The sequence below is a fragment of the Sus scrofa genome, chromosome 3 (genome assembly GCF_054392235.1).
Source record: "Sus scrofa isolate SSC_HxYL_T2T_F1_AM1 chromosome 3, Sscrofa_HxYL_maternal_Yorkshire_Landrace_v2.0, whole genome shotgun sequence".
NCBI classification, from domain to species: Eukaryota; Metazoa; Chordata; class Mammalia; order Artiodactyla; family Suidae; genus Sus; species Sus scrofa.
In genome coordinates this window covers 6,421,192-6,429,798 of record NC_139385.1, presented here as the reverse complement: position 1 = coordinate 6,429,798, position 8,607 = coordinate 6,421,192, and the positions used below count along the sequence as shown (strand labels likewise).

At 46.5% G+C, this 8,607-nt stretch overlaps 1 non-coding gene across 2 annotated transcripts; it reads left to right on the top strand.

The window, feature by feature from the left end:
• The first annotated feature begins 700 nt into the window (after nucleotides 1-700).
• On the top strand, nucleotides 701-6,586 carry FAM200A (family with sequence similarity 200 member A). 2 transcript variants are annotated; one of them, XR_014840093.1, is made up of 2 exons: nucleotides 701-808; nucleotides 4,032-6,586. It is a non-coding gene; the product is annotated as a family with sequence similarity 200 member A (transcript). The 2 variants fall into 2 exon arrangements; XR_014840094.1 differs by having other exon boundaries at nucleotides 4,025-6,586.
• Nucleotides 6,587-8,607: the final 2,021 nt, after the last annotated feature.

Genomic DNA, 8,607 nt, shown 5'->3' with positions numbered 1-8,607 from the left:
CCTACACCACAGCTCACGGCAACGCCGGATCCTTAACCCACTGAGCAAGGCCAGGGACCGAACCCACGACCTCATGGTTCCTAGTCGGATTCGTTAACCACTGCGCCACGACGGGAACTCCCTAACACTTTTCTTTGTATGGGAAGATGCAAGAGTCTGGGCTCATTGAAACCGTTCCTTGGATATGCACCTTGACTGTCTAGGGCCGGTGTCTTGATTTTCTCCCTCCTGAATCCCCTCAGGGGGCACCGGTGGGGACAGCTGCAGTGGCTGCTGGCTTACTGGCTGCTTTGTTTACAGATGTGGCAGGTACAATTTTCACCCACATGTCCATTCAAGTGGCAGTATTTAATGAGGGTCCGAGGGGTGGGGGAAGCAAGTCCTTTGCTTTTGTGAAACCATTTATCCTTAATTTCACTCTGATCATCCGTCTGCATCTTTCAGTTCCTCTGCCACAGACCCACAGTCACTCTTATTGTTTGATAATAACTAGAATTACTCTGGTTACTGCCAACAATAGGAAAGAATAGGAGAATAAGTATCTGAGCAGGATGGTAACGCGAACAGCTGAGCTGAGCAAAAACATCCCCAAAGCCGAACCCCCGGCGGGATTGGGGAACAAGGACGCAAAGTCCTCCCGCTTTCCTAGAGAGGACCCCGGAGCGCCCCCAAGGCGGGGGTTGACGCGCTTCCGGCTTTTGTGACACTCTGGGTTCCAGCGAGCGGAGGGGCTGGGTCCCGGTCCCTTTGATTCCCCAGAGGCACCTCCCTTTCGGTCCCAGCACCCCAGACGCCTCCGGGGTTCACGGTGAGACGTGGGTCCTGCGGGGGAGGACGGGCGGGGACCGAGGCGGAGGGGTACGGCGTGTGCTCCGCGACGCCCCTCCCCACGACCGTCCCCAAACCGGGTGGCGGGGCCGAGTTGCTGTCCTTCGCCGCAGCCTCGGCCGCAGGGAGCGCAGTCTCCGGGTCGAGAAAGCCTTGGATGCGAGCGGGAAGGGAACGACGTTCCGGTTTGTGGGCTGGGAGGAGGCCGCCCGCGTGTCCCATCTACGCCTCCTCGTCCTCGTTTCTCACCCGCGATGACCCTAGTTCTCGTTTCTGTGCTCCCCAGGGGTCCCCATTTGCTTTCCTTCTAGTGAGGGCTTGTTTGTGTGTTTTTTTTCTCTGGGCGCCTAGGGACCGCGAGGTGTAAAATGAGGAGGACCCTAGAGGCTACCGAGCCCCACTTTTTTTTTTTTTTTTTTAGCGGACACGATTGTTAAGCCTCCGACGTGTTCGCAGATCTTCTGCCCACCCCCCAAATTCACCATCATTAATGGTGGCGATTAAAGAATGTTTGAAGCCTATGAATAAAGTGATTTGAATGCAATGGGAAAAAGGTTACATAGACGGCACCCTCTGACTTTCCCTTTGTGACCTTTCTGAAGGCTTTTTTAAAGGGGGGTTTTGGACAGTAGGTGAGCTTTTCCGTTGTGGGAGGCAACTGTGCTGGCCTCGGAGGGATGAGTAGTGAAGGGAGTGAGTGGTGGGAAGGTGGGTGGGGCCCCTGGGAGACTGGTCACCAGGACACAGCTCAGCCAGCTGATGAGCAGGATGCTCTTAGGCAAAACACCAAGTTTCATATGGATCTTAGTAAACTCAAGGACCCTTCTTCCAACGTGGACATCCACTGATAGAGGGAAATGAACCAGAAAGTCCAGCTAAGTCCAGCTAGGCCAAAGTTCTAATGCCCCAAATCTGTTTCCTCAAGTGCCACCAGTATACACACAAAGACGCTTTCATTGTTGAGAGAGGCGATTAAGTGGCAGAAGACCAAAGAAAACACTTATTCAGGCCTGTGCTTAACAGATCTTATACAGTCAAATAAGTTGTGGAGAATGCATCATAGGCAGATCAATGAAGCCTTACTATTTGCTGGAGAAATAGGTTGGTTACATACTATGATGGGAGACATATAAGTAACTTAACCCAAGGACACAAATTAGTTCTGTATGTTAAACTTGCGCTGCCAATAGTATTCCTTCCATTCTTAACCTGATATTTGCAATATAGTGGAATCTCTTTTTTGTGTGTCTTTTTAGGGTGGCACCTGCAGCATATGAAGTTCCCAGGCTAGGGGGAGAAGTGGAGCTGTAACCAGCAGCCTACACCACAGCCACAGCAACGTGGGATCTGAGCCCACTGAGCTAGGCCAGGGATCAAACCCGCATCCTCATGGATCCTAGTTGGGTTCGTTACCGCTGAGCCACGATGGGAACTCCATATAGTGCAATCTCTTCATTTCTAAATGACATGCCCTTCCAAGTATTGAAATACCAAGCCAACAATGAACTTGTTGAAACTTTCTACAAATAGGCAAAAAGTGTTGACATTGTATTCATTCAAGCAAATAGCTCCTGGTTGCAGGGAACAAAGTTGGTAAAAATAGCTCCTGGTTGCAGGGAACAAAGTTAAGTGACTTAAGGGCCACAATAAAAGCAAAGGACAGTCTTTACTCCTGAGGAGTAGCCTAGTTGAAATAAGGTATGAAAGCGTTAAAAATTAAATTTGGTGAAAGTTCTCAAAATATTACATGCCAAACTAGTGATGGAGGCAGTGAGCCTTGAGTCAAGAGTGCTGGGATGATTCATGCAAAATAAAGCCCAGTCTTTCCACTGTTAATTGTCCTGACGATGAGCAAAAAAACACTCCGGGAGGCCTGTCCAGATCCTGACTTCAGCCAGGACCTGGCTCTTTGAGTATCATTTCCTTTGAGTCCATTCTTTTTTGTTTGTTTGTTTTTGTTTTTGTTTGCCTTTTCTGGGCCCGCTTCCGAAGCATATGGAGGTTCCCAGGCTCGGGGTCTAATCGGAGCTGTAGCTGTTGGCCTACGCCAGAGCCACAGCAATGCTGGATCCGAGCCACATCTGCAACCTACACCACAGCTCATAGCAACACAGGATCCTTAACCCACTGAGTGAAGCCAGGGATCGAACCTGCAACCCCATGGTTCCTAGTCGGATTCATTAACCACTGAGCCACGACGGGAACTCCTGAGTCCATTCATTTTGACCCACACTGCCACTGAGAGACAAAGCCTCTAGGAACATGTTATACCTCATACCCTACCTTTTTTTTTTTTTTTCTTTGTCTTTTGTCTTTTTAGGGCCACTTCTGCGCAACATGGAGGTTCCCAGGCCCCCAGGCTCCGAAGCTAGGGGTCTGATCTGAGCTGTAGCTGCCTGCCTACACCACAGCCACAGCAACGGGGGAGCCGAACCACATCTACAACCTGCATCACAGCTCACGGCAACGCCACGATGGGAACTCCCCCAGTACCCTACCTTGAAGTCTTTGATCCAGATGTCAAAAACCAAGATTCCTTTTTCTTGATCTTAAAATTCCTGAGACAGAATGAGATTTTCAGACTATGTCGTTAAAAAAGAATAGAAATGAGTGAAGAAAATCAAATCACTGGAAGAAAAGAAGAGCAACACACATGATGACAATGTGAAAGCTAGAAGATGGCTATCAGGAAAGCTTAAACGGGTTTCAGTATTTTAAAAATATAAATAGGAGTTTTAATGTTTTTTCCCCCAGTGCCCCAGTGGATGGTCTGGTACGCTGTCCTTTGGCGGGAGCATAGCAGCATCGTTAGGACTTTGGGCTAATCTTTCTCAATTACTCAAATGGAGATAACAGGAGTTCTGCGGTGCAGGGGGTTAAGGATCTGATGGTGTCACTGTAGCAGTTCCAGTGGCTGCTGTGGCATCCGTTCGATGCCTGGCCCAGGAATTTCCATATGCTGCAGGCACAGCCAAAATAATAATAATAATAATAATAATCGTGTTCTTTATTAGATTTGCATGAGTTATATGAGCTGTGTGTGTAATGTTCCAAACCGCCAGGTGCACAGCTAATGGGAATGGCAGTTACCATTCACCACCTCACACCACTGAGGTCAGTGAATTTCCTTCGTGGACCGGATGTTGGCAGCATAGCGATACAAGGTTACCTTTTAACAGCTCTTCTGCTTTTCCAGTCTGCAGGCTTGCAAAAACTGACCTCCTAAATCATCAGGGACAGAAAGGACAGTCCTGCAGACAGATGCTGTTTGGACCAAGGGGGCCGGTTCTTTGAACCCGAACAATGACTGCCAAATCAAGGAATGCTATAGATTGGTCTCCCCAGGAGATGGAAGGTGCTGTGATGGTGAAAGTGGAGGAGGAAGAGGAAGCAGCTGAGGAAGACTGTTTGCAAAGAGAAAGAAGTCAAGGGGCAAGAGCACCACGGCTTCCTAGTCGTTCCACAACTATGAATGAGAGGGCCTTATTATCATCATATTTGGTTGCCTACCGCGTGGCAAAAGAGAAAATGGCTCACACCGCTGCTGAGAAAATTATTCTTCCCGCCTGTATGGACATGGTACGGACCATCTTTGACGATAAGTCAGCTGATAAATTAAGAACCATACCTCTGAGTGATAATACAATATCGCGTCGAATCTGCACTATTGCCAAACACCTAGAGGCAATGCTTATGGCGCGGCTACAGTCTGGTATAGATTTTGCCATCCAGCTTGACGAGAGCACTGATATTGCAGGGTGCCCGGTGCTCTTGGTGTATGTCCGATACGTGTGGCAAGATGACTTTATAGAGGATCTGTTATGCTGTTTAAATTTAAATTCACACGGGACTGGATTAGATTGGTTCGCTGAATTAGAAAAGTGCGTGGTGGGTCAACATCAATTAAACTGGAAAAACTGTAAAGGAATATCAAGTGATGGGGCAGCACACATGACTGGAAGACAGAGCAGAGTTATTGAAAAATTGTTAGAAGCAACCCATCCCAGCGCTCCTTGGAGCCACTGTTTTATTCATCGAGAAGCTTTGGTATCCAAAGGAATGCCGCCAAGCCTAACGGAGGTACTGAAAAATGCAGTGAAAATTGTGAATTTCATTAAAGGAAGCGCATCCAATAGCCAACTTCTTGAAATATTTTGTTCAGAGATTGGCGTTCACCATACCTACTTATTGTTTCACACAGAAGTTCGTTGGTTGTCCCAAGGAAAAGTCTTGAGCAGGGTATATGAACTCAGGAGTGAGATTTACATGTTTCTCATGGAAAAGCAGTCTCCCCTGGCCACTCTTTTCGAAGATGACACTTGGGTTACAAAACTGGCGTACGTAAGTGATGTGTTTGGCATTCTTCATGAATTAAATGTGAAGCTACAAGGGAAAACCAATGATATATTTCAGTATCTTGAGCATATCCGAGGATTCCGGAAGACGTTATCATTGTGGCAAGCGAGACTGAACAGCGACCGCCCCAGCTACTACATGTTCCCATCACTGTTGCAACACATTGAAGAGAGCATCATTGATGGAGCCTGCTTACGAGAAATAAAATTAGAGATATTATCACATCTCACGTCTTTGTCTCAGACCTTAAATCACTACTTCCCGGAGGAGAAATTTCGGGCATTAAAGGAAAATATTTGGATGAAAGATCCATTTCCTTTTCAAACCCCAGAGTCAATCGTGGAGTTAAACTTGGCGCCCGAAGAAGAGAATGAGCTCTTGCAGCTCAGTTCGTCATTCACGCTGAGGAACTATTACAAGACACTAAGTTTATCGGCATTTTGGATTAAGATTCAAGGTGAATTCCCACTGCTAAGTAGAAAGAGTATACTGCTGTTGCTACCGTTCACAACTACCTATTTGTGTGAACTAGGATTTTCCATCTTGACACGATTAAAAACAAAGAAGAGAAACAGGCTCAACAGTGCACCTGACATGCGGGTAGCCTTGTCTTCGTGTGTTCCGGACTGGAATGAACTTATGAACAGGCAAGCACACCCATCACATTAAATACAGCCTTTAGGGAGTTCCCATCATGGGGCAGCGGAAGCAAATCTGACTAGGAACCATGAGGTTGTGGGTTCGATCCCTGGCCTTGCTCAGTGGGTTAAGGATCCGGTGTTGCCATGAGCTGTGGTGTAGGTCGGCAGCTACAGCTCTGATTCGACCCCTAGCCTGGGCACCTCCATATGCCGCAGGAGCAGCCCAAGAAAATGGCAAAAAGACAAAAATAAAGAAATAAAATAAAGATAACCATTTGCTTGATGAAAGAATGTTCTACTTTATAGAATTCCGGGTAAAATCGGAAGAAACAATAAAATCAGAAACTCACCAGTTTGCAACTTTTAATGAAATAATGGATCTAGGCAGTGCTCCTAAGTGGCTACTAAAACTGTTATGTGAGGAGTTCCCCATGTGGCTCAGTGGAACCCAACTGGTATCTGTATGGATGAGAATTCAATTCCTGGCCTCGATCAGTGGGTTAAAGGATCTGGCGCTGCCACAAACCGTTGAGTAAGTCGCAGATGCAGTTCAAATCTCGAGTTTCTGTGGCTGTGTCTAGGCTGACAGCTGCAGCTCCAATTGGACCCCTAGTCTAGGAATTCCCATATGCCACAGGTAGGGCCCTAAAAAGGAAGAAAAAAAAAAAAAAAACCTGTTATGTGAAAATTTAGTGGAGAACGTTATTGTGGATGGTTGACAATACCTAGACCCATTAAAAAAAATCTTAATACCACAAAAAGAGATGTAACTGGATATTATATGCCTCCTGATATGCCCCGGAGGGAAGTGCTCTTCCTAAAAGAATCAAACTTAGGAGTTCTTGTTGTGGTGCAGTGGTTAACGAATTGGACTAGGAACCACGAGGTTGCGGGTTCGATCCCTGGCCTTGCTCAGTGGGTTAAGGAGCCGGTGTTGCCGTGAGCTGTGGTGTAGGTGGCCAGCGAGGCTCGGATCCCAAGTTGCTGTGGCTCTGTCGCATAGGCTGGTGGCTACAGCTCCGATTAGACCCCTCGCCTGGGAACCTCCATATGCCGCGGGAGCGGCCCAAGAAAAGGCAAGAAAAAAGAAAAAGAAACTTAAAGTGAATTAAGATTTTAGTTCTAACTACACATTTTCAGAAAACACCAAGGACAGAGAAACATATTAAATAACACCATGATGATGCCAATCAGTGAACTACAGCCCAGAAGGGGGTTGGTAATTCACCCGGGGCTCCTTTTTTTGGAGGTAGACCAGAAAGACCTGGCGCAGAGCACCTGGGGCACTTCTTCTGGTCCTTGGCCACTGCTAGCCCAGTCCTGCAAGTGATCTACAAGGAACCAATTAACTGCGCAGAATTGGTACCCAAGTCTACCACGACCATCGCGGACAAGCCCGAACCCAGAGGTGCGTAGTTCTGGGAAAGGCAGCTGGTACCCTACTCGCCCACCCACCATGAGACCTCGCTAGATCCCCAGTGCACAGGGGAACCAGGTAAATGGGGGCAATGCGGCCAATGAAAACACGCGCTCCTCCTCGCCCCCTTCCCCACTGCCTGGGCCCCCCACCCTGCAAAGGCTGCTGGGAGAGAAGGGAGGAGCCTGTGTCGCTGCCAGACGTGCCTCAACCACACACAACCTGGACCCAAACAAAAGTGTCCGTGAGGCCGCAGCCCTGACCTAGAGATGCCGAAATTGAGGATTTTTGACATGAGAGATGGAATTAAATTAGAAGGTGAGTGATGGTGAAGGTCCCACAAGATGAGCGACAGGAGACCGCATCCAGTCGTGGGCCTGTCACTTCCTAACTGAACTGCCCCAGGTCTGCTGTGAGGCTATCCTTTTTATGTAGGGATGTTTTGCAAAGTCTCTATACATTACATGCTGTAAAATTATTGTTCTCATCACCAGACACGGTGTCCTGGGGAGGAAGGGGTGAGTCTATTATGTGTGCAAACCCTTCTTATATTCTTACAGTTTCAGATAATGACAAGGTCTGAAGTACCTTTTCAGACTATATGAGCACGCATTGTCATAGGATGGAGGCCAAGATCATTGGAGGAGAGTATTCAGAGGGCTGACAGACCAGGATGTTAGAGAAGCATTTATGTTTATGTAGAAATTACCGAGAATTCAGATGGAACTAGTTTCAAAGAGTCGCTGGTGATGCAGGAGATAAAATCAAGGAGAAAAAAAAAAAAAAACAACTCCATGTAATAAACGAATTCAGCAAAGTAGCAGGATACAAGACTAACTTTCAAAAATCAGTTGCATTTCTGTATAACAACAATGAAATATTAGAAAAGGAATATTTTAAAATACCTTTTAAAATTGTACCCCCCCAAAAAAAAATACCTAGGAATAAAGCAGAGCAAGGGAGGGAAGACTTATATGATGCTGAGAACTGCAAAACATTAATCAAGGAAATTAAAAAGGATTGAAAAAAATGGAAAGATAACCCATGCTCCTGGATTGGAAGAATTAATATTGTTAAAATAACTATATTACCCAAAGCAGATTTAATGCAATCCCTATCAAATTACCCATGACATTTTTCACAGAACAAGAACAAATAATCCAAAAATTTATATAGAACCATAAAAGACCCATAATTGTCAGAGCAATCCTGAGGGGGGAAAAAAATGAAGTATAACTCTCCCAGACTTCAGACAATGTTACAAAGCTACAGTATGGTGCTGCTACAAAAACAGACTTACAGATCAATAGAACAGAGCAGAGAGCCCAGAAATAAACCCTGACACTTATGATTAATCTTGGACAA